The following is a 27,289-nucleotide window of genomic DNA, read 5'->3' on the forward strand; positions in this document are numbered from 1 at the left end:
CGTTTAAAGGGGCTCATAAAACTCCAGCTGTTAGCTGTCCGTGACACACTTTCAAGGGGCGGCCTGCCAAGCACTTCCCAAACAGTTATTTCACGGCAAATAATCTATTCACTTCTTTCAATACTGCCCACAATGGCATCACAACAAATCCCGGATTTATATTCAGCCGTACTCAGCACATTCATATCGCGATATCCATATCGCGTATCTTAATAACAGATTCCACGGGAACTTCACATTTTCATTTCACAATATATATTATGGCTACGGCTTGTCCAGCCATCTCGTTTCCTCCCGGTACATTGACCACGATGCAGATTTAATGATGATCTCCTGCCACCAGGGTCCAAATTAACTTGCGCATTCGCGAACTAATTAATTAACGATGTAAGATACCCACTGTCTCGATGCCTTGATCCAGGTGCCTTAGTTACTAATTAGGAGGCATCTCTACCAGGTGAAGCGCACCAAAAAAAATGAATTGCTGAAAAATCTTGATGACTCGTATATGCTATGGAAAGATGATAACTGGAGTCACTTTTACAGAATATTTAAGCCCTCTCTACTGGACAACGCTTCACACTTAATTAAGCCAAGGTCCTTATAATTACGTCATGCATTATCGAACCCTTATACAAGGATGGAAGTAAAATATGGTCGTCCCAAAACCATGATGAAAGTATTCTATAAAAGACCCAAATAAAAATGAAATTATTATCATTATCCATCTGAAATGCCGTGCTTGCAGTCTAGGTTACATCTAAGTGAAAAATCTACATATTTACAATGGGACACGACCTTCAAAGATATAAATACTTGGAAATGTACTCAGCCTTCTGGACACCACGTTCACAGCTTTACAGGGAAGCTACCATGGTTTACTCGGCTTCCATCACGTCATCAGCGATGCGAAGACCCATGGTGACTTCCTGGCAGGTCACACACATGACAGCGACGTTCCAGACGTTCTCTGCTACCAGGCGAAATTTCGGCAAACAGCTAGATGACTCGTTCACTCCGGTGCACAGGCAAAACTCTGGCATTCAGCTGGATGTCGACGTTCTCATAGACATGTAAATGAGGGGAAGTTATCTCATGTGAATGCGTTAGTTTATTACACATCACAATTTGAATATATGGTTGGATATACTCATTAGCACGAGCATTCCAACACGATGTCGGTATTGTCCCAGAAACCCGACATTAATCCCTTCTCATTTATCTAATCTTCTTGTAGGCAGCTATTATAGGCCCAGAAATTCCACTAGTTTCCCTAGAAACGACAGTGGTTAGGCCACTAATGTATTAGCATTCTCGTATTTCATGATACTAGTTCAGGCCTGTTCTATTGCACTTAGCCGTAAGTCGAGCTCTCAACTGCACTACGGATTACTTTAACGTGGCACTGTCCTCAATTGGGTCGACAATGAGCCGTTCACTGACTTTCTTGGTAAGTCACATTTATATCGAGCACGCTCGTTCCACACACTTCGCTAAGTACGTCCCTTTATATAGTAACTGAGCCGTATTAACTTAGACACATAGGAGGCTCCTTGTACGACCTCTTCTACACACGGACATCGGTTATTGCGGTTTCGCACCGTTCCTATTTTATTAATTAGCGGCACACTGTACACGCTAACATCTCACTCAGAGGGTGATTATTTCCACATATATTCACAGACTTTAATAAATCACTGCATTACACTGCTCAAATTACAAGATTATTTCTTCACAAACGACTCACACACAAACCACGACGAAATACTACCGTACTGGCGTTGCATTGAAATGCACTGGATAGTGTCGACCTCTCAGCTCTTGAATATGTAGGCGAGCTACGCGAGAGGCTCGAATACTGAGGGTGGGGGAAAATGCAACACTTTCTCATACGTTGGTCCGTTAATACGCAACGTATAGTGACGAACAGGATATCAAATTGTAGCTCTTGCATTCTCATTTCCACTGAGTGAATGTTTTTGAAATAGCTTCGTAGATTCTCAAGCAATCTTAAAAGCGTCCTTTTGTCTCTGGCGGTGAATGATGACGAGCACAGGGGATTCCTTGTGTTCGTTGGCACGGTTAGGGTCCAACATCTGTTAGCCATTATGACGCACCCTTGTTTACAGCGTAGTTACCGCTCTGTCAGTTAAGTAGAGCACTTCTCGGTCTCATAATTATGCGTAAAATTCCCTGATTCAAATGAATGTTTGCGCTTAATTATCCATTGCGTATTTTGCGATTTATAAAAAATTAACAGAAATAAAACAGTTGAATGCGTTAAGTTGGCAGTGGTGAATAAGCGAGGAAAACAGGGTATAATGTTAGTTTTCACGTTGGATATACTCTCTGGGCTCAGCTAGTGACCTAGATTCTTTGTCACGTTATAATGCGTCTCTTTTCATCTCGCTCGCGGTTGGAGTGAGAAAACTTCGAGTACAAGCGCTCTTGCACCGCCTTGCTGCTAATTACCAGCAACTAGAGCTGGGTCGCGCGACTCTGGATACTGCAAATCGAGTCCTGGTGCGGGTGGAAAAATTCTAACCTGGGCAGTTTTTATCGTAGAATGACGCGGAAAACGACATATTCCATCTCCTGGATATCATGACATACCATAGGTGACGTTGTGAACGGTCACGGTACTCATACTGACTTATGCAGCTGAGACTTTGACTAGCAGGCAAGATAGTAGAATTCAAGCCAGTGAGGTGATATTCCTAAGAAGTATGATAGCAAAGGCAAGGAAAGACAGAGTGAGAAATGAAGATTTTAGGAAGGAAGTTGGGATAGGAAAGCTTAATGAGCAGTTGAAAAGAATAAACTAAGGCGGTTTGGACATGTAAAGAGGATGGAGGAGAGTAGAATTCCAGGACAGATGCTGGAGGCAAAGTGCGAGGGCAAGAGAGCAAAAGGAAGACCTAGAACAAGGTGGATTGAATCAGTGAATAGTGGCATAAGAAGACGAAATTTAGACTGGAACAAGATCAGGAAGAGGAATGGTGGAAGGAAAGAGGAAGATGGAGAAGTGCCATGAAATCTCCGACCAGGCAGGAACTGGATAAGGGGAAATGATGATGATGAGTCTAATATTTCCATCATTGGACTACGGAGGTACAGTTTATAATAGTACGGTGACCAAAACATGTCCATGTCGACTACAGCGAGCCTGCAGTGGTTGCGGTCGATTCGTATTAAATCTCCTAGTTCAGACTCATATCAGCCCTTTCCTCTTTCAGCTGTGATGGCTAAGATTCACCGAACCGGCGTAAATACCACACTCTTTCCCTTCTCCGCAGTGTTCTGCAAACAAGCCCACCCACCTAGGAGCTCACTTATGGGCTGTATGCTTGGAGCTGCTATCTACAGAGAACGAATACGAGAGAGAAAAGACACACAATATTACTCGGGCCGGGAAGGTGAGGAAAAATCCTTTTTCTCGAGCGTCCGAAAACGAGGCCCAGCATAATACATGTTCATTCTGGGTCATTTGTAGGCCAGAATATGGTGAGTTTTTGTTTTTTCCCTGCCTTTTTCGGCGTTTATGGATTACTGGTCCTTTTACACCTTTTTTTAATATCTTAAGACAGTTTTAGCAACTTCACCTCTTAGGACTACATTTTACCTCCCATTCTCAATTCGAATCACCATTAGTACATCCATTACCTCTTGAACAGATTTTCTGCAATGAATACATATATTTCAACCATATCTGAAAAGAGAGAAAATAAAATGAATTGAGGTGAAAAAATTATGCTAGTGCTTGAAAAAATACGGGTGAAACAATGACAGGAGAATATGTTCGTGCGAGTGTGTTTGAAGAGGAAGATCTCACTTTCTTGAAGTATGAACCCTTATCATCTCTTGATGTGGAGAGAAGTTTCTGGATGTTTTGTAACGAACTGTCTGAAAACTGACGATCCTTTACACTAAGAACCTGGAAATGACTTTTATTTTTTAGCTAGTTGCTTTACGTCGCACCGACACAGATAGGTCTTATGGCGACGATGGGACAGGGAAGTGCTAGGAGTGGGAAGGAAGCGGACGTGGCCTTAATTGAGGTACAGCCCCAGCATTTGTCAGGTGTGAAAAGGGAAACCACGGAAAACCATTTTCAGGGCTGCCGAGAGTGGGGTTCGAACCCGCTATCTCCCGAATACTAGATACTGGCCGCACTTAAGTGACTGCAGCTATCGAGCTTGGTAATGACTTTTATGATATTCCAATTTCTATAACTCTAGTGTAGTTAAGCCAAATATGACTCCAGTTATACTAATTTCAATTTCTTTCTTCAGAATGCCCATTGCGGGTTCGCTGAATTCATTGTAGGTGGAAAAAAAAATTTCATTCTAAATTCTGCAAGTACTTCTTATAACAAACACGGAATTCGTTTTTTAAAATGATATAAATCTAAAAATATGTAGTGTCTGAAAGAAGAAGTACTTCACTCATATATTATTGCACTGTAGATGTTTGCATTTATAAACATCATATTCCCTCATTAAGGGAAGCCTCCTTGGCTCAGGCTGCAGCGCGTTGGCCTCTCACCACTGGGTTCCATGGTTTAAATCCCGGTCGCTCCATGTGAGACTTGTGCTGGACAAAGCGGCTGCGGGACAGGTTTTTCTCCGGGTACTCCGGTTTTTCCTCTCATCTTTCATTCCAGCAACACTACAATATTATTTCATTTCATCTGTCAGTCATTAATCATTGTCGCAGAGGAGTGCTTCAGGATTCGGCAGCCGGCACGATTCCTGTTCTCGCTGCAAGATGGGGACTTCATTCAATCCATCTATGACCCATTCCATGACTGGAAAACAGGTTGTAGGTTTTCTTCTTCATATTGCTTCATTAAACATGTAATAAAAATCGAAATTATGAATGAATTTGGAACGCATTTTTACGTATCTTTGCCAGTTTTAGTTCCTTCCTTTGGGCATTATTAGGTCTTTTTAGACAATTTATAGATCTTCAACTTCCCAGCCCAAATGATTGCCAGTGGATACACAGGAAAGAATTTTAATGAACGACCGGGATGGCACAACAAATATGTACAAATGCCGAGTATATAAAGAGAGAATTATTATCCTCTCAGCTTCGAGTTGATACATTTTATATCAGAAACATATTATTATTATTATTATTATTATTATTATTATTATTATTATTATTATTAATCTGCTTACCCTCCAGGGTCCGTTTTTCCCTCGGATTCAGCGAGGGATACCACCTCTACCGCCTCAATGGCAGGGTACTGGACGATGACCAGTACCTCGCCCAGGCGGCCTCACCTGCTATGCTGAACAAGGGCCTTGCGGCCTTGCGAGGGGATAGGAAGATTGGAAGGGATAGACAAGGAAGAGGGAAGGAATCGGCCGTGGCCTTAAGTTAGGTACCATCCCGGCATTTGCCTGGAGGAGAAGTGGGAAACCACGGAAAACTACTTCTAGGATGGCTGAGGTGGGAATCGAACCCACCTCTACTCAGTTGACCTCCCGAGGCTGAGTGGACCCCGTTCCAGCCCTCGTACTACTTTTCAAATTTCGTGGCAGTGCCGGGAATCAAACCCGGGCTTCCGGGGATGGCAGCTAATCACACTAACCACAACACCACAGAGGCGGACATCAGAAACATCATTAATTTTTTTTTTTTTTTTGACTGGTGAATGTCCGGACATCAGGAAGGTTTCGCCCTAGAGTCCGTCACTAGCACACCGCCACTGCCTGTCGCCAAAGGAAGCCATCGGTCCGCAGAAATGGCGATCGGAATGTGTGAAAGCGAATCCTGCACTACGGTAGGCACGAAAAATAAGAATAAGATACATTCAGTAACAATTGTATGAATATCTTATCGACAGAGAAAGTCTTTGAGAAAGCAGTCTGCAAACTTGTAGGTCTAACACAGACAACATGCATTACCAGTCGTAAAATCATTCATCATCATCATCATCTGTTTACCCTCCAGGTTCGGTTTTTCCTTCGAAATCGGCGAGGGATCCCACCTCTGCCGCCTCAAGGGCAGTGTCCGGGAGCTTCAGACTCTTGGTCATGGGATACAACTGGTGAGAACGACCAGTACCTCGCCCAGGCGGCTTCACCTGCTATGCTGAACAGGGGCCTTGTGAAGGGATGGGAAGATCGGATGGGATAGGCAAGGAAGAGGGAAGGAAGCGGCCGTGGCTTTAAGTTAGGTACCATCCCGGCATTCGCCTGGAGGAGAAGTGGGAAACCACGGAAAACCACTTCGAGGATGGCTGAGTTGGGAATCGAACCCACCTCTACTTAGTTGACCTCTCGAGGCTGAGTGGACCCCGTTCCAGCCCACGTACCACTTTTCAAATTTCGTGGCAGAGACGGGAATCGAACCCGGACCTCCGGGGGTGGCAGCTAATCACGCTAACCACTACACCACAGAGGCGGACATAAAGTCATTCATAACACATGATCTTTTAATCTCTTAGATCGACAGCACAAGGACAAGAACAATTTCGATAACATAGGTACTGATGATAACTGTGCTAACGTGTGGCCAATTTCCTTATTTCCACGTGTGGCCTTGGCTATGGGTGAAAATACTTGAGTCTTCTGTTTCATTAAGATAAAGATCAGGACAAAAACAGAAATACTTTGCATCATCCTGTTGAATATTGCACTTTCATCATGATTTGCGCTAAGAAGGTATCGTATGTTCACAGGTCCACAAAACAACGTCTAAGTGTTTCAATATATGAGATAATAAATTTACTTTTTGCAAAAGTCCGACTCGTTGGCTGAATGGTCAGCGTATTGACCTTCGGTTCATAGGGTCCCGGGTTCGATTCCCGGCCGGGTCGGGGATTTTAACCTTCATTGGTTAATTCCAATGACCCGGGGGCTGGGTGTTTGCGCTGTCCCCAACATCCCTGCAACTCACACACCACACATAACACTATCCCCCACAACAATAACACGCAGTTACCTACACATGGCAGATGCCGCCCACCCTCATCGGAGGGTCTGCCTTACAAGGGCTGCACTCGGCTAGAAATAGCCACACGAAATTATTATTATTATTACTTTTTGCAAGTTGCTTTACGTCGCACCGACACAGATAGGTCTTATGGCGACGAAAGGACAGGAAAGGACTACACATGGGAAGGATGCAGCCGTGGCCTTAATTAAGGTACAGCCCCAGCATTTGCCTGGTGTGAAAATGGGAAACCACGGAAAAGCATCTTCAGGACTTCCGACAGTGGGGTTTGAACCTACTATCTCCCGAATACTGGATACGGCCCACACTTAAGCGACTGCAGGTATCGAGTTCGGTATAAATTTACATTTCAACGTCATTTCCTCATGCATGCGTGAGGAACACCCCAGATCAATGTTGATCTCACCTTGGAGTTTAAAACCTGATATCATTTCCGTCATCATGCCAGAATTCGAAGCAGGGACACTCGGGTAGAAAGTCAAATAGCTAGACCAACCTGAAAATAATTATGACAGATAATAATAATAATAATAATAATAATAATAATAATAATAATAATTGTACCGGGCGGTACACCTCCACTCCGCTAATTTAAAATTTGCGCCAGTTGAAACTCCTCTCCATTAGAAATTCTCGGTTCCTTATATGTCAAAATTCGTATTTTTAAATTTACATGGAAAATCAAACTGTTTGTGGCCAAGCACCTGTCTTGCCCCATTATATTGGGAGCTGACTTTATTTCTCACACTGGTCCTGTGCTCGATCTTCAGAGTAGGTCTTGCACTTTCAAATTTGCCGCTAATTGTAATATCCCTCTATTAAAGTGTAATTCGGCATCATGTTCTTCTATTTCGCCTACCCAGGATGAGATGTTGTTAGACCTTAGACATCTACCTGAGGAGCAGGCTGATAGTATTCGCAAACTGTGTCAGTCGTTTCCCGAGGTGTTCTCTGATACTCTTGGTGTTACTGACCTTATTGAATACAAAATTGAGGTCACGGATTCGATTCCTGTCCGTTTTCCACCTTATAGGCTATCTCCACCTAAAATGAAGGCTCTGAAAGAAATTATCGATCAGATGTTGAAGGATGGTATTATTAGGCCCTCTAAGTCGGCGTATTCATCGCCTATTTTTCTAGTCCCGATACCCCAAGGAGGCTTCAGGCCTGTCATTGATTACAGGGCGCTCAATCGGAAGGTGGTGTTGCAATCTGTGCCCCTTCCTGACCTTCATTCTTGTTTTTCATGGTTTCGTAAGGCCAAGTTCTTTACCATCTTGGACTTGAATCAGGCCTATAATCAAATTCCCCTTGCCGAAGAGTCTAAACACCTTACAACGTTTGCTACGGACTGGAATTTATATGAATACAACCGCGTACCTTTCGGGCTCCCCACGGGGGCAGCTGTGCTCACTAGGCTACTAGATAGGGTCTTCTCCGACATCAAATTCGAGTACTTATATCACTACTTGGATGATGTCGTCGTATTTTCAAAGACTTTTGAAGAACATCTAGATCATCTGCGAGAAGTTCTCGATCGCCTTCGTAAGGCTGGGTTAACTGTTAAGTTGTCCAAGGTTGCCTTTGCTAAGCCCTCTATGTCATTCCTAGGGCATATTGTGTCACCCGATGGTGTAGCAGTCGATCATTCTAGAACACAGGCCATCCGTGATTTTAAACCTCCCAAGGACATTAAAGGTATCGCCAGGTTCATTGGTATGGTGAATTTCTTCAGGAAGTTTATTCCTAACTTCGCTAATAGAGCGGCGCCCTTAAACCTTCTTCGTAGGAAAGGCATCAAATTCGAGTGGGGACCTTCTCAACAAGCCGCTTTTGAAGATCTTAAATTAGCTCTCTGTAATGCTCCTGTACTTGCTATGCCTGATTTCTCGAAGAAATTCATCGTCCAAACCGATGCGTCGTCGTCAGCAGTAGCGGCAGTCCTTCTTCAAGAGACTGAACTAGGGAGGCGACCCATCGCCTACGCATCTAGGACTCTATCGGCTCAAGAAGCCAAGTATTCCATCTATGAGCTCGAAGGTTTGGCAGTCTTATTCGCCTTAGAAAAGTTCCGTCTCTATCTGGAACACGTCAAATTCGACCTGGAGACAGATAATCAAGCTTTAAGCTGGGTCTTAGGTAGGCCGCGTCGTACTGGTCGTATAGCCCGTTGGGCCATCCGTATTTCTGCCTTCCAATTTGATGTTAGACATATCAGAGGTACCGAAAATGTTGTTGCTGATGGACTCAGCCGTATGTTTTCTAACGACGTCGAGACCCACGAACCGGTCGACAGTTCATCACCTTCCGAGTCCATACTATTTGAGGTTAATGCCATCCTAACAAATGCTCCCATGCTTTTTAGGGATATCGAGAAATACCAACGTGAAGATCCGACGCTGGCTCCGATAATGGAAACCCTTTCTTCTGGGGAACATGTTGTCCCTTATGTTCTGAGGAATGGGGTTCTATGTTGCCCTTCGAGGCATGATAAGATGATGAAAGTTGTTGTTCCAGCGGTTCTTGTACCTATGATCTTCAAGTATTATCATGAGACCCCATTAGGAGGGCATCTTGGTATCTTTAAAACTCGTGAAAAGATTCGTGATATGTTCATCTGGAAAGGTATGGACGGTGAAATCCGTGAACTAGTAAAGGCTTGCAAATCCTGTTTGCTCAGTAAACCGACCATGTCCACCAAGGTAGGCCTCTTGTCTTCTCAGCAAGCGTCGCGCCCCATGGAACGCCTGTATATTGATTATGTAGGACCCTTCCCCCAGTCGAAGGGAAATGCCAACAAGTTCATCTTTGTGTGTGTAGATGGTTTTACCAGATTTTCTTGGTTATTTCCGACTAAGCTGGCTACCGCACAGTCTACCATTACTTGCTTAAATTCTATTTTTGCTTCTTTTGGTCCGTGCCAATATATTGTATCTGATAATGCTAAGGCTTTTACATCTAACTTATTTCGTAAATTCTGTTTTGACTTATCCATCTCTCATGTCACTACTTCTGCTTATTACCCTCAACCATCTCTGGCTGAACGGGTTAATCATAATCTCAGGTCCGCACTTATTGCCTATCATCATGAAGATCATTCCAGGTGGGACACGTCCCTGCATTGGTTAGCTTTTGCCTTGAATTCGGCGGTTCATGAATCTCATAAGTTCACTCCAGCTTCCTTGATGTTCAAGTTTGTTCCCAACACGCCGCTCTCTACCCTTTGGTCTCTGAGTGACATTCTACCCGAGACAATAGATCCGGATAATATTAAAGATCTTTGGAAGAAGGCTAAAGCCAATCTTAAGGTATCTCATGAAAAGGTTAGGGAAAGGTATGATCGTGGACGGAGACCCACCCCTTTGAAGGTAGGTGACCAGGTTATGGTCAAGAATTTTGTTCCCGCGGGCAAGCTTGCCCCCAGATTCCATGGGCCGTGTGTCATTCTCGATTTCCTTACGCCGGTTACATTGTTAGTAAGCAATCCAGCCACCGAGAGGATACTTAGGGTTCACCTGTCCCAGGTGAAACCGGTGTAAATTTTGTGTCAACTTGCTTCATATAATTTGATAGGAATATGAAGGTTATATTTTTTTTTGAGTTCCACTCTTAAGGCATTCTGCTCCTTCTATTTTATTTTATATGTAAGCATTTCTGTGAAACCCCCCCGATTTGTTAAACTGCCATCCTGTCCTTGCCACGGCCATTACCACGCTCCCGTCTCCTGCTCCAATACACACAGTGGCTGGCTTAGATGAAATGCCATGGATATCTGCACGCCGCTGGCCCCTCAACCTCTCTACAAGCCTGTGCCCTCAAAGAAACATGATGGTCCAACACAATTCTGCCGCCTAGTTTTAATGTTTCAGTGCCCCCGCAGCCGCGCGGCGCTGTGCCGCGACTGGGTTCGAGGACGGGCCCCCTCGGCCCCAGCGAGGACGACATGTGCACGGCGAGCCGGAGCTCTCCTCCCGGCCAAGGCTGATGTGCGGCGCACGACCTGCTACTTGCCCGCAGCCTGTATATGTTCACCGCGGGCGCGGCGTGCTTCAACACCTCTGCTCCCCTCATAGTGCGGGCGAGCGGTATCTCAGGGTACTTGAGGGGTCCGAGCGGCTTCCTTTGGACGCAAGCTGTAACGGCCGGTCTGGCCATCCAACTTAGCCTACATCAACTACATAGACATTCCTGTTCAACCTTAATACAGTTTCATGGGAATTCAACAGCAATATTGGGTGGACATTGCAAAATTTTTCTTCACTTTTAAGTATTAAAAGTTTATCTTCAGAATTCAACTACTACAAACAGAAAGACTTTACTTCACCTGCAACAACAAATTTTGAAACTGAAACAAACCAAATTAAGAAAATCTCATAAATGCTTCTGCAATCTATCTTCATATTCACATCATAACTTGGAACTTGTTTCAAACTGACTTCATGTGTCACCCCTGGAGGAACTTTTGGGGGGGGAGGTCTGTACCGGGCGGTACACCTCCACTCCGCTAATTTAAAATTTGCGCCAGTTGAAACTCCTCTGCTGGAGGAAGTCTGAACTTTATTGATGGTATTAATTTTCTACTTTCACAGAAGATGTCACTACCTGTAAATTTCGGAGTTTTAGAACTGTGTCATTTTTGATGTGGTTTTGTTTTGCTTGAAGTAAGAAGTGTGAACTTTCTCTTCTAGAGGACACCACTGAAAAACTACAATAGTACACCCTAGTGGGAAGAAAAATAACTGTTCTTTGGAGAAATTTTTCTTTCAAAAGTTTGTTCTTTGTTAAATTTCTTTCTGTTATTGTTTAAGTTGGCTGTATACCCCTCTCTTTCCCCTTGTTTTGCATTTGACCAATCTCGAATTTCTGTTATTAATTTCTAACCAATCATAGGTATCTTCCCCCAACTTGAATATGTTTCTGTACCCTAGCCAATAAAAAGTTTGTGGGAGGGTGTTTTCTTTCCCCTAACACCTAGAACCTTCCGCGAGAGGATATAAACTGCTGATTTTTGGGTCTCCGGGCCACTTCTGTTCCATCTTTCAGTGTATAAAGTACATAGCAGGAGGCGGGAAGCGCCTCTTTCCTCGGCAGCGGTCAGCAATAAGGTAATGGCCGATTAATAAATTCTTTCTTTGCTAGCTCAGCAGTTTAACTTTCGGGGCGGGTTCGAAGCGTTCCACTATGTAACCTTTTCCTAAAATGTAACTACTCTTTTCATCTATTCTCTTGTAAAGCTACATTCTGGGATAGAGAGTGCTAACCCTCTCGAGCTCCCACTCATATTGTTTTGAGGTGAACTTACTTTTCTCAACCTATTCTTCGTTAATGTAAAACCAATCGTTCTCTTCTTAAGTCACCTCTTTAGTATGGGATCAGCCCTTGTATTAACGGCCTAGCGCCAAGTAGGTCTTAATCAAAGTGTATTAGGAGTGCAAGTTCGCCTCCTCTCAAATTGTTATTTTAGAGGTCATTTAATTAACCTGCTTTTCATTTAATAGACCTCAGTAGATTGGGTATTTTACCCCTGTGTTTATGTCCGTTGAGGACAGCTTGAAGGTGGAGTTTGGTGTGGCCTGGGAGAGGCTTAAATTTGAGAGCGTGTGGCTCTTTTGAGTATGGTATGCCTCGAGGAGGCTTTTCAGTGTAATTTGGAGCTAGGGCTCCTAGGTATGAATGGGGTTTTCTGCCCCTCTGTTAAAACTTGTGTTTGGGGTAAAACTGGGCTGATTGCCCAAACATTGTGAATTCGGGGCGCGAAGCCCAAATCCTGTAAATATTGTAACTACCTTATTTGACTTGCTACTCTGTACCTGCCATGCTTGTTACTTATTTATTTTGAAAGGAAAATATAACCTTATTAAATTTTAAATTTAGTTTACATGCACTATAATTTCGTAGCTTGAGATCCATTCATACCCGCACCTTCTTTCACCTCTACCTACCGCTTAAACACGGTAACAAGTGGTAGCAGAGCGTGGTTGAATGGGTCTCAATTTAGCCCCTTTTGACGGCTAAACATTGTTTGTTCCGAACTCTAACTATTTTCCCAGTTGCTGGAATTTTTTTGACTTTTTCAAAATTGTTCTGTCATCATGCCCGGCCCTCGCGATGTTCTCCATCTTAATTATTTGCGCAAAGAGGAGTTGATCTATGAATTAAATATCAGAAATGTGCAATCTGGAGGCACGGTTGCAGTAGACACTAACAAGCTTAGAGAGTCCCTTGATTTGCCCATTTCCATCCCCAATCTGGGAGAGAAAGAAATTGATGACTCTCTTTCCACGATCGTCGAGAATATTACTGGGCTAGCTTCGGTAGTTAGTTTTTTTGATGAAAATGATCCGTCTCCTAATCAAATTAAGCGTGTGCAAGGCAGGCTATATCATTTTTCGAATAGGGTTAACGATCTGTTGTCTCTAAAACTGAATGACGTTCAGAGGAAGGACGCTAGTACGCTCCTGGAAAATATTTCCGAATTATCTAGTAAGGTCACTCAATTGTTAACTGGGGAAGTTCCTCCCAAATCTGATCAGCCCACCATAGTGAATGTAGGTAGCGAGGAAGAACCTGCTAAGGGAGAAGTAAATAGGAAAACCATCGCTGCTCAAACTATCTCTGCCCCATTGGACAACGAGTCTGAACGCCGTGCATCGTTGAGTAACATCCGTTCTGAATTAACTTCTTTGCCATTGAAACCTTTACCTACTATGTCACCCGGGTTTAGTAGCTTGCCTCATCCATTGGCAATGTTGCTCAGAGGTATATCTAAGTTTTCCGTTAATACCACCAGTGACGTAATTTCATTTTTAAGATTTCTAGTGGAATTTCAGGATCATGCCCTTGTTTTTTCTCTTTCTCCATGTCAAATCTTGCAAATTATCTATCCCTATGCTATTGGTATTCTCTCTGATAAAATAGTAAGAGCCATTGCCGAGCAATCATCTATTGAGGATTTCCATGCCCACTTGCTAGCTAACTTCATCCCGGCTAGGGCCAGGTCCTCCCTTATTCAGAAGTACTATTATCGGGTACAGCGCTTGGATGAAAACTTGGCAGACTTCATCCAAGATATTAAGTTTTATACTAGGGTGTTTGCTCTTCATTTCCCTGAGGATCAGATTGTACAAGCTATTGTGGAAGGGATTTCACCACCCTATAGGTCATATTTGTGTTTCGCGGCGTGCCCGCAAACTTTTTCTGAACTTGAAGCATTGGCCGTCTCAGCGGAAGGAGTTAGATACGCCGATTCTTTGCGTGTCGCGAAAGAACCCCCGCTTTCCTTTAGTAACATTCGGCCTCCACCTCGCCGACCAGTCAATCCCCGTAAATGTTATGCTTGCGGGTCGCCTGACCATCTGCGCAACAAGTGTCTACTGATCAAGTCAAGTGGGACAAGGAATGGAGCCGGGTCATCACAAGGCTGTTTTAAATGTGGGGCTTTCTCACATATTGCCAAGAATTGTCCCAATTCGAATAGCACCCCCTCCTGCTCAACTTCTGGTGCAAGTTCCACCTATGCCAATAATAACAAGTGACTAGTGGCTTCGGCTGAGTCGACTAATCCATCTTCCCGAGACTCAGCCCCTGGTAAACAGGTTGTAAATTCAGGAAACGAGCAATTTTCAAATTCATCTTTTGAAGGTCCCAAAGAGTGTCTTAGGATTGCGGCGGATTCCCCCGCACCGGTCCCCTTTCTCAAAATTGAGTTAAATAACGAGCCTATAACAGCTCTCTTAGATTCAGGTAGTGTTTGTTCTATTATTTCGGCTGATTGGTATTCAAAATTGAAATCTGTTTGTAAGCTTCCTAACTATTGTTTGTCGGCGATCCAATACGTTTCGGCTAATTCCTCTCCATTAGAAATTCTCGGTTCCTTATATGTCAAAATTCGTATTTTTAAATTTACATGGAAAATCAAACTGTTTGTGGCCAAGCACCTGTCTTGCCCCATTATATTGGGAGCTGACTTTATTTCTCACACTGGTCTTGTGCTCGATCTTCAGAGTAGGTCTTGCACTTTCAAATTTGCCGCTAAATGTAATATCCCTCTATTAAAGTGTAATTCGGCATCATGTTCTTCTATTTCGCCTACCCAGGATGAGATGTTGTTAGACCTTAGACATCTACCTGAGGAGCAGGCTGATAGTATTCGCAAACTGTGTCAGTCGTTTCCCGAGGTGTTCTCTGATACTCTTGGTGTTACTGACCTTATTGAATACAAAATTGAGGTCACGGATTCGATTCCTGTCCGTTTTCCACCTTATAGGCTATCTCCACCTAAAATGAAGGCTCTGAAAGAAATTATCGATCAGATGTTGAAGGATGGTATTATTAGGCCCTCTAAGTCGGCGTATTCATCGCCTATTTTTCTAGTCCCGAAACCCCAAGGAGGCTTCAGGCCTGTCATTGATTACAGGGCGCTCAATCGGAAGGTGGTGTTGCAATCTGTGCCCCTTCCTGACCTTCATTCTTGTTTTTCATGGTTTCGTAAGGCCAGTTCTTCACCATCTTGGACTTGAATCAGGCCTATAATCAAATTCCCCTTGCCGAAGAGTCTAAACACCTTACAGCGTTTGCTACGGACTGGAATTTATATGAATACAACCGCGTACCTTTCGGGCTCCCCACGGGGGCAGCTGTGCTCACTAGGCTACTAGATAGGGTCTTCTCCGACATCAAATTCGAGTACTTATATCACTACTTGGATGATGTCGTCGTATTTTCAAAGACTTTTGAAGAACATCTAGATCATCTGCGAGAAGTTCTCGATCGCCTTCGTAAGGCTGGGTTAACTGTTAAGTTGTCCAAGGTTGCCTTTGCTAAGCCCTCTATGTCATTCCTAGGGCATATTGTGTCACCCGATGGTGTAGCAGTCGATCATTCTAGAACACAGGCCATCCGTGATTTTAAACCTCCCAAGGACATTAAAGGTATCGCCAGGTTCATTGGTATGGTGAATTTCTTCAGGAAGTTTATTCCTAACTTCGCTAATAGAGCGGCGCCCTTAAACCTTCTTCGTAGGAAAGGCATCAAATTCGAGTGGGGACCTTCTCAACAAGCCGCTTTTGAAGATCTTAAATTAGCTCTCTGTAATGCTCCTGTACTTGCTATGCCTGATTTCTCGAAGAAATTCATCGTCCAAACCGATGCGTCGTCGTCAGCAGTAGCGGCAGTCCTTCTTCAAGAGACTGAACTAGGGAGGCGACCCATCGCCTACGCATCTAGGACTCTATCGGCTCAAGAAGCCAAGTATTCCATCTATGAGCTCGAAGGTTTGGCAGTCTTATTCGCCTTAGAAAAGTTCCGTCTCTATCTGGAACACGTCAAATTCGACCTGGAGACAGATAATCAAGCTTTAAGCTGGGTCTTAGGTAGGCCGCGTCGTACTGGTCGTATAGCCCGTTGGGCCATCCGTATTTCTGCCTTCCAATTTGATGTTAGACATATCAGAGGTACCGAAAATGTTGTTGCTGATGGACTCAGCCGTATGTTTTCTAACGACGTCGAGACCCACGAACCGGTCGACAGTTCATCACCTTCCGAGTCCATACTATTTGAGGTTAATGCCATCCTAACAAATGCTCCCATGCTTTTTAGGGATATCGAGAAATACCAACGTGAAGATCCGACGCTGGCTCCGATAATGGAAACCCTTTCTTCTGGGGAACATGTTGTCCCTTATGTTCTGAGGAATGGGGTTCTATGTTGCCCTTCGAGGCATGATAAGATGATGAAAGTTGTTGTTCCAGCGGTTCTTGTACCTATGATCTTCAAGTATTATCATGAGACCCCATTAGGAGGGCATCTTGGTATCTTTAAAACTCGTGAAAAGATTTGTGATATGTTCATCTGGAAAGGTATGGACGGTGAAATCCGTGAACTAGTAAAGGCTTGCAAATCCTGTTTGCTCAGTAAACCGACCATGTCCACCAAGGTAGGCCTCTTGTCTTCTCAGCAAGCGTCGCGCCCCATGGAACGCCTGTATATTGATTATGTAGGACCCTTCCCCCAGTCGAAGGGAAATGCCAACAAGTTCATCTTTGTGTGTGTAGATGGTTTTACCAGATTTTCTTGGTTATTTCCGACTAAGCTGGCTACCGCTCAGTCTACCATTACTTGCTTAAATTCTATTTTTGCTTCTTTTGGTCCGTGCCAATATATTGTATCTGATAATGCTAAGGCTTTTACATCTAACTTATTTCGTAAATTCTGTTTTGACTTATCCATCTCTCATGTAACTACTTCTGCTTATTACCCTCAACCATCTCTGGCTGAACGGGTTAATCGTAATCTCAGGTCCGCACTTATCGCCTATCATCATGAAGATCATTCCAGGTGGGACACGTCCCTGCATTGGTTAGCTTTTGCCTTGAATTCGGCGGTTCATGAATCTCATAAGTTCACTCCAGCTTCCTTGATGTTCAAGTTTGTTCCCAACACGCCGCTCTCTACCCTTTGGTCTCTGAGTGACATTCTACCCGAGACAATAGATCCGGATAATATTAAAGATCTTTGGAAGAAGGCTAAAGCCAATCTTAAGGTATCTCATGAAAAGGTTAGGGAAAGGTATGATCGTGGACGGAGACCCACCCCTTTGAAGGTAGGTGACCAGGTTATGGTCAAGAATTTTGTTCCCGCGGGCAAGCTTGCCCCCAGATTCCATGGGCCGTGTGTCATTCTCGATTTCCTTACGCCGGTTACATTGTTAGTAAGCAATCCAGCCACCGAGAGGATACTTAGGGTTCACCTGTCCCAGGTGAAACCGGTGTAAATTTTGTGTCAACTTGCTTCATATAATTTGATAGGAATATGAAGGTTATATTTTTTTTTGAGTTCCACTCTTAAGGCATTCTGCTCCTTCTATTTTATTTTATATGTAAGCATTTCTGTGAAACCCCCCCGATTTGTTAAACTGCCATCCTGTCCTTGCCACGGCCATTACCACGCTCCCGTCTCCTGCTCCAATACACACAGTGGCTGGCTTAGATGAAATGCCATGGATATCTGCACGCCGCTGGCCCCTCAACCTCTCTACAAGCCTGTGCCCTCAAAGAAACATGATGGTCCAACACAATTCTGCCGCCTAGTTTTAATGTTTCAGTGCCCCCGCAGCCGCGCGGCGCTGTGCCGCGACTGGGTTCGAGGACGGGCCCCCTCGGCCCCAGCGAGGACGACATGTGCACGGCGAGCCGGAGCTCTCCTCCCGGCCAAGGCTGATGTGCGGCGCACGACCTGCTACTTGCCCGCAGCCTGTATATGTTCACCGCGGGCGCGGCGTGCTTCAACACCTCTGCTCCCCTCATAGTGCGGGCGAGCGGTATCTCAGGGTACTTGAGGGGTCCGAGCGGCTTCCTTTGGACGCAAGCTGTAACGGCCGGTCTGGCCATCCAACTTAGCCTACATCAACTACATAGACATTCCTGTTCAACCTTAATACAGTTTCATGGGAATTCAACAGCAATATTGGGTGGACATTGCAAAATTTTTCTTCACTTTTAAGTATTAAAAGTTTATCTTCAGAATTCAACTACTACAAACAGAAAGACTTTACTTCACCTGCAACAACAAATTTTGAAACTGAAACAAACCAAATTAAGAAAATCTCATAAATGCTTCTGCAATCTATCTTCATATTCACATCATAACTTGGAACTTGTTTCAAACTGACTTCATGTGTCACCCCTGGAGGAACTTTTGGGGGGGGAGGTCTGTACCGGGCGGTACACCTCCACTCCGCTAATTTAAAATTTGCGCCAGTTGAAACTCCTCTGCTGGAGGAAGTCTGAACTTTATTGATGGTATTAATTTTCTACTTTCACAGAAGATGTCACTACCTGTAAATTTCGGAGTTTTAGAACTGTGTCATTTTTGATGTGGTTTTGTTTTGCTTGAAGTAAGAAGTGTGAACTTTCTCTTCTAGAGGACACCACTGAAAAACTACAATAGTACACCCTAGTGGGAAGAAAAATAACTGTTCTTTGGAGAAATTTTTCTTTCAAAAGTTTGTTCTTTGTTAAATTTCTTTCTGTTATTGTTTAAGTTGGCTGTATACCCCTCTCTTTCCCCTTGTTTTGCATTTGACCAATCTCGAATTTCTGTTATTAATTTCTAACCAATCATAGGTATCTTCCCCCAACTTGAATATGTTTCTGTACCCTAGCCAATAAAAAGTTTGTGGGAGGGTGTTTTCTTTCCCCTAACACCTAGAACCTTCCGCGAGAGGATATAAACTGCTGATTTTTGGGTCTCCGGGCCACTTCTGTTCCATCTTTCAGTGTATAAAGTACATAGCAGGAGGCGGGAAGCGCCTCTTTCCTCGGCAGCGGTCAGCAATAAGGTAATGGCCGATTAATAAATTCTTTCTTTGCTAGCTCAGCAGTTTAACTTTCGGGGCGGGTTCGAAGCGTTCCACTATGTAACCTTTTCCTAAAATGTAACTACTCTTTTCATCTATTCTCTTGTAAAGCTACATTCTGGGATAGAGAGTGCTAACCCTCTCGAGCTCCCACTCATATTGTTTTGAGGTGAACTTACTTTTCTCAACCTATTCTTCGTTAATGTAAAACCAATCGTTCTCTTCTTAAGTCACCTCTTTAGTATGGGATCAGCCCTTGTATTAACGGCCTAGCGCCAAGTAGGTCTTAATCAAAGTGTATTAGGAGTGCAAGTTCGCCTCCTCTCAAATTGTTATTTTAGAGGTCATTTAATTAACCTGCTTTTCATTTAATAGACCTCAGTAGATTGGGTATTTTACCCCTGTGTTTATGTCCGTTGAGGACAGCTTGAAGGTGGAGTTTGGTGTGGCCTGGGAGAGGCTTAAATTTGAGAGCGTGTGGCTCTTTTGAGTATGGTATGCCTCGAGGAGGCTTTTCAGTGTAATTTGGAGCTAGGGCTCCTAGGTATGAATGGGGTTTTCTGCCCCTCTGTTAAAACTTGTGTTTGGGGTAAAACTGGGCTGATTGCCCAAACATTGTGAATTCGGGGCGCGAAGCCCAAATCCTGTAAATATTGTAACTACCTTATTTGACTTGCTACTCTGTACCTGCCATGCTTGTTACTTATTTATTTTGAAAGGAAAATATAACCTTATTAAATTTTAAATTTAGTTTACATGCACTATAATTTCGTAGCTTGAGATCCATTCATACCCGCACCTTCTTTCACCTCTACCTACCGCTTAAACACGGTAACAAGTGGTAGCAGAGCGTGGTTGAATGGGTCTCAATTTAGCCCCTTTTGACGGCTAAACATTGTTTGTTCCGAACTCTAACTATTTTCCCAGTTGCTGGAATTTTTTTGACTTTTTCAAAATTGTTCTGTCATCATGCCCGGCCCTCGCGATGTTCTCCATCTTAATTATTTGCGCAAAGAGGAGTTGATCTATGAATTAAATATCAGAAATGTGCAATCTGGAGGCACGGTTGCAGTAGACACTAACAAGCTTAGAGAGTCCCTTGATTTGCCCATTTCCATCCCCAATCTGGGAGAGAAAGAAATTGATGACTCTCTTTCCACGATCGTCGAGAATATTACTGGGCTAGCTTCGGTAGTTAGTTTTTTTGATGAAAATGATCCGTCTCCTAATCAAATTAAGCGTGTGCAAGGCAGGCTATATCATTTTTCGAATAGGGTTAACGATCTGTTGTCTCTAAAACTGAATGACGTTCAGAGGAAGGACGCTAGTACGCTCCTGGAAAATATTTCCGAATTATCTAGTAAGGTCACTCAATTGTTAACTGGGGAAGTTCCTCCCAAATCTGATCAGCCCACCATAGTGAATGTAGGTAGCGAGGAAGAACCTGCTAAGGGAGAAGTAAATAGGAAAACCATCGCTGCTCAAACTATCTCTGCCCCATTGGACAACGAGTCTGAACGCCGTGCATCGTTGAGTAACATCCGTTCTGAATTAACTTCTTTGCCATTGAAACCTTTACCTACTATGTCAAAGATGCTGCAGGATAATATTATAATCAAGATGTGGTCAGAATAAAATACTGATAGACAAGCTTTTTACAAAACCAAAGATAATAAACTTGGTGATTACAACTTCATTTTTCACTAACAAAATTTATACTAACCTCACACAGCTGTGAATGTTCCATTTTCTGCCATTTAGGACGTCTGCAATTCTGCACTCATTTTCTCCACCTATTCTTATCTTTCGGGAAACTAAATAATCCAGTCTCTTTAGATGAGTGACTTTTACAATCTGTAGCGACACAATAACCCATTATAACTTTAATCTCATTGGATTGGATAACACGCAGAAGACAGAAGATCCTGACCTTTTCACTCCCTATTTAGCCCTGCACGCTTCGTATTTGGTGCTACTGCCCTTATGGTAAGTATTGTGTTTGGTTTTCATTGTTGTTTGGTGCATTCCTTGCAAGGTTGCATGATTGATTGATTGATTGATTGATTGATTGATTGATTGATTGATTGATTGATTGATTGATTGATTGATTGATTGACATTGTGAGCAGGAAGAGAGAATGAAAATTTATTTTATCTTCCTCTCACCAGATCTGCTAGTTGACAAAGCATAATGAATTATACAAATTTAAAATGATACATTTCAGCTTTAATTATCGTGGCAATTCCTCGCTAATTCCTGCATAAATTGTTTCTCATTATGATACTAAACCTTTTGTTTATAGACAACAACACAGCCCTACTCTAAGCTTAACATAATTATGTGCTACCTTAGCCACAAAAAATGGGCAAATAAATGTCATGAAATCAACCTTTAAAAATTAGGTTGTCGCCGCATCTTGTTCATGTCAAAACAATGGACACTACAAGATCGAGTCTTTGTTCGGCAAATAGCTCAAAATCAAGCTGTCAAACTCCACATCTGGGAAAGCTAATAAGCCATACAAGACGGGAAAGCCAATCTTGCCCCACAAGTTGGGAAAGCCATTTTCTTTACATGCCCCCTTTATTCCCGGTATGCTCAGCTGGAGAGCGGAAGTCCCAGGCGTGGACAGGCAGGAAAGATACAAGGATTGGCGACAAATACATAAAGTACATTTAAAACAACAGGTTTGACATTTATTTATAAACTAGCACTTAAACACAAAATTAACAAATTTTTACAATCAAATTTTGATGGATTTTTACTAAAATTCTTCTCTGTGAGATGCCTGAGATATAACACCATCGTTCTCCAACCATTTCGAAGCTGAATTTTAACTGGAAAGCATAACAAATTGTTATTAGCCAATATCTGGCTTGAATACAGAAATTAAATTTATGCTGTGAGGACCACCTCTTAATAATGGTGAAATTATTTACTAGTTAAGAGAAAATTAAATATCACTGAGCTTTCATGGTTCTTAAACGGTCCTATACCTTCCTAGGCTATCATAGATTATCATGTGCTTTCGTGATAACATCTATACTAAAAAACTTCACATTCTCTAAATAAATTAATCAATTATGGCGTCTTTGACTTCACAAAAATCGGTCATAAATATTATAACAAAGTCGTCCATCTCGTGGATAAGTTTCATTTACATTACATCCTCTATCTAGTATGAGTTCCATTGAACTGTGCTTCGAAAATATTTATTACCAAAAATTTTAAATTAAAGCACGTCTATTTCGGCCTTATTATCATTAAGTTACATTCTCATTATTATTATTTCCACGAAACTCCTTCAATATTTCACTAAATAACACGTGAGATTAGTTAATCCTTATTCTCTGGCGCCTTAAAAAATGAAATTTACAAACTTTATGCAGATATGGGAAATTTTAGCCTTACTAATGAAACAACACACATTTATTCATTTGTGTCAGGTACCTTAATGTTGCCTCAACGTAAATTTTAAATCAAATTCACTAAAGGTTTAGGTTCACATAAATTAAATCATCCTAAACAACGTTGACAATAACCTGGGCCCAACATGGTGAACACGTGGCCAGGTCAGAACCACATTTCAATAAATCACAGAACAATGGAAATCACTACAACACTCACTCCACATTCACACAAATGACACACGAATATTATTTACATATATTACAAGCTGATTCTAGAATTTTAATATTAAATCTTTATTATTACCATCTGCTCATGGAATCTTAAGATGATGGTATCGGTCAAATATCAACTCGTGACCCTCACAGCAATATGATAAAATATGGGTGAACACTTATTCAGAGATAATAAAATTCTCACAACGTTGGTCATAAAAATATCAGCGGTTTAATATGTAGAAGAATTGTGGACTAAAAACACGCACATAATACAGGTCAAACATTAACACCTCGAACCTGTGGCTCATGAGTCACGATAAAATTATTATTACATTAAATCTTACACATATCATTTAACACGGGCTCTAACATTTCTTGAAGTCATGGTTCACCAAACACATACTTCCCAAATAAATTCAATAATTGGTCCGTCAGGATTCCGCCGTATTCCAGGCTCATTTTCCACTTAATTGAACACATATCAACATTTCACAATAAGAACAAGTAACATTTAAACTCATGACGCTTAATCTTTCGTTTAACCCGAGCTACAATTTTTATTATCATTAATTTATTATTAGTGCGGGATATTATTTCCACATAAATCTGAGTTCGACAATAGATCAGATGATACTAACACGCGTGAAATCCAACGAAATACGTGAGATGAAATTTACACCGAAATTCGACATATTAAATATGCCGTAAATATGTCACTCAAGAGTTCAACATTTGAAAATACTCTCAAAAATAATTATCATTTATTGGTGAGGACAATGATTTTTAAATAGTACACTAAACTGTTGGTTGGGACATTTAGAGTCACATTAGAAGACACACACAGTTTAACTACTCTAATAGAATCCAATAACTCGTACACTCACAACGTACCAAAATTACCATAACCCATGCAAAAGAAGAATGGAAATCATCCAAATTTACAAATCTAATAGAAATACTACCACTAATGAATAAGTAAGTGTTATTTCTACAAAGATGGGCAGGAAAACATTATAAATTAGTACTTAAATGTCTGATGGAAGTGGATCTCCGCCGATGTTCTGGAACTGCTCGTTCACATGTTGAAGGTGATCTGCTCCAGTCGCTATCTCTCCATGTTAGATGTTGCCTACATCTTAATTCATCATTATAACAGCCAAGTCCAGATCTTGTAGGTTTCTCCTTCAGTTGGTAGTTGAAACATCCTGGCAAAATTCAGTGAACACGTTGCGGTCCTCTTCTCTCTTGGTGAGGTGAAAGCTGAAACTAACAAAAATTTTAGTCTGTGTTCCACACACAACCACGTTGAATTTATTGAAGAACAGTACGTCACTTAGCCCTCGAAAATCTGTTTTCCTCGTAGAAAACTATAATGTCGGAGGGTATCAGAGTTAGAATATCGTAGAATCAAAGTATCAGCGTATTACAGCGTCCAAATATCAGTGTATAAGAGAGCGTTTCTTCGTAAAACACGAGTATATAAGCGTTTACCAGGTGGGTGTGTCACCGTATCGTCTCGTAAGTAGACGTCGTTCTTACACCTGATAGGTTACTACATTACTAGATATTACATTCTCCAGAATATCCCACATGCGCTGCACATTTCCTTGGCCTTGAAAGTTTCCAAATAGGTCACATGGTCTGACTGGTCGATTGAAAAATCAATACTTCTCCCCCGGCTGGTAAAAACCGGTTCTATGCATGCAAACACGACTTTGTAAGACTGAACTTGAAATATATCACCCTTAATAAAGGAATGATAACCTCTTAGTTTCACTCACAATAAAACGTTCATTGTAAGCCAGATTTGAAGGGGACAATACAATATTTCTTGTAGCCTACTTACATTTTTATTTATTCCATACCTTTTAAACCACTTCCAAAAATTAAGTCAATGAATCATGGAACAGTGGAACAGTATTTCTAAGCCCATCAATCCCGAAGTCTGTTTCTCACTGATACTCTTATTGTACGGTGTATCGAAAGCAACTTGACATTGGTCCAACGGCACTGTCTGTTTCAGAGAAGCTGCGGAAGTATCCTGTTCTTCCTTTACTGGACCGCAAAGTGCTGCATCCTTACAGTCTACCTGGTACTAACCTTACTCTGGACAAGGGAGATGTAGTTATCATTTCGGTCAGCAGTAACCAATACGACCCTGAGTATTATCAGTATTCAGAACGCTTCGATCCTGAACGTTTTGCTGAGGAGATTAAGCGTCCGACACCCAACTACTCCTTCATGCCCTTCGGAGAAGGTCCCGGGATTTGCCTTGGCAAGTCTAGTGGAGAAAAGTACTAGCACTGTGCTTGCCAATACTGAAAGTGAAATATATTCTTAAAGATCTTGTCGATATTTCCTGTTATTTATGTATTATCCACATAATTAATATAGCAAACGTAACTTTTCTTTCTGACAGGAATGCACATGTGATTCTTGCAGGTCAAGGTTGGATTGGCACATCTCATCGCTAACTTTAAGTTGTCTCTTTGTCAGGGCATGAAATTAGTGCCCATGAAATTAGATTCAAAATCTTTTGTGCTCTCGGCTAAGGGCACTCTACTACTCAGCATCCGCAAGATTAAATGAAATACGAAAAGTCGTAGGCTATATAATGTTGTAAATAATGTAAATATTGCTAGTTAATGCTATTTTTGTAATAAAATGCGTTAATTTAAAGTCACACTATTCTATAACAGATTGCGTATTTTTAATATCTTCCTCATACTCTTCCGTTGCGTAATTGTTACTGCAATTACCTACCGTCGTCAGAGGTCTGGGTTCAATTCTCCGTACTGATATAAATTTAAGAACAGCAGGTCTGGTATGTGGTTAAATGGTACATGCAGCTCGCTTCCATTGGGGGTGTGCCTGAAAAGAGCTGCACCAGCTCAGGACGAGGATACGAGTTTTTATTTCACATATCTGCCTAAATCTTCTTCTTTTCTACCCCCTTTCCGAATTATTTCTGTGCTTGGCAATATGAGTTTATTAAGCCCAGTTTTACGTCAGGTTGGCCTTCCTATTATTGCTTGTTTCTATGGTGGTTGGTAGCATGCTGCGTGTTCATGAAAATCAAGACGTGCATTAAATGAAGTCCCCGAGCTAAAGGAAGAAGCCAAACACGACTAAAATCCCCGGTCAGGAATATAGGCTGGGGCCCTATGAACCAAAGGCAAATACACTGACCATTCAGCCAAGGAATTGGGCTTTATATATTCGTCAAAGCATTTCAGAAATTGTATAGGTATAAAGTTGAACGTGACAATTCTGCATGCATGATTTCCGTAAGCATACTGTATACGCATTTAAAAACCAATTTTCTTCCTCTAGTGAAACTATTTGCAGTATTTGTCGGTGACGGGATAGTTTTGGACAATAGTGGCAGTAAGGAGGTGAGTGGCAGTGGATGAGATGGAACGCACGCCTATTTCTATATATTATAAAATAAAATCCTCAATCTTGTCCGTCTGTATGTCTTGTAGTTCTTCAGGCAGTCCTGACCGAGACAGCGGAGAGTGCGGACGTGTCAGTGGAAACGAGGATTGAGTGATGGGAATAACGGCACAGCAGTACGGGATAAGAATAGAATGTTAGCAAGGAACAAGGTGGTGCTGGAGGAAGTGTGGAGTGGAAGGAGACACAGACAATAGCAGCACGAAAGGGCTGCTAGAAATCATGTTGTGTGCGGTGATACCAACGTTGTTGGTGGTGGGAGGAGTTGAGAAGAACCCAGGTCCCAATTCTGGACCATTTGGGTGGGAGGAGTTGGAAGAAATAAAGGGAGTGGTGAAGGAAGCAAGTAAGGGAGAAGAGATTAAAGAATGCTGCAGGAACACCGATCCACACAAATAAGAGAGATGAAGGACCTAAAATTTTTATAAAACAAGAAATTGGTGGCGAAAACGATAAGATAGAGGACTTAGAAGAAGAAGTGAAAAGTTTGAGAGAGAAAGTGGGTGCACTGGAAGAGAAATTGGCAGATATAAAGAAAGGGACAAGGCAGGCGATGGCGGAATCAACAAGGAAGAATGTTTTTGTGTATGGAGTACACGCACGCACGTTAATGGTGTCCCGATATAAACAATCAACACTGCTCCACTCCAGTACTCAAAAGGAGGGGAGAGAGTGGAGGGATAGTGTTGAAGGCCACTCCAGTACCGAGAAGGAGGGGAAGGGAGTGAACAGGTAGTGCTCGATACAGAGTGTGTGTATTCCGGCGTACATTTCGGCATATACATTGTAAGATGGGCTCCTATCTTATCACAGTTGAACCGAGGCCATATTATTTGCATATGGGAGGCTCACATTGTCCCCCAAGCAGTAGCTCAAGCAATACCAT

At 42.4% G+C, this 27,289-nt stretch overlaps 1 protein-coding gene across 1 annotated transcript in view; it reads right to left on the minus strand.

Annotated features, from left to right (window-relative positions):
• Positions 1-24,091, minus strand: part of LOC136876516 (cytochrome P450 6k1) — a 102,729-nt gene extending 78,638 nt beyond the window's left edge. The window contains exon 1 of the mRNA XM_068228458.1: positions 23,973-24,091. The gene's annotated coding sequence lies outside the window, so the exon portion shown is untranslated. The remainder of the gene's footprint in view (positions 1-23,972) is intronic.
• Positions 24,092-27,289: the final 3,198 nt, after the last annotated feature.

The sequence above is a fragment of the Anabrus simplex genome, chromosome 6, assembly GCF_040414725.1.
Source record: "Anabrus simplex isolate iqAnaSimp1 chromosome 6, ASM4041472v1, whole genome shotgun sequence".
Taxonomy (NCBI): Eukaryota; Metazoa; Arthropoda; class Insecta; order Orthoptera; family Tettigoniidae; genus Anabrus; species Anabrus simplex.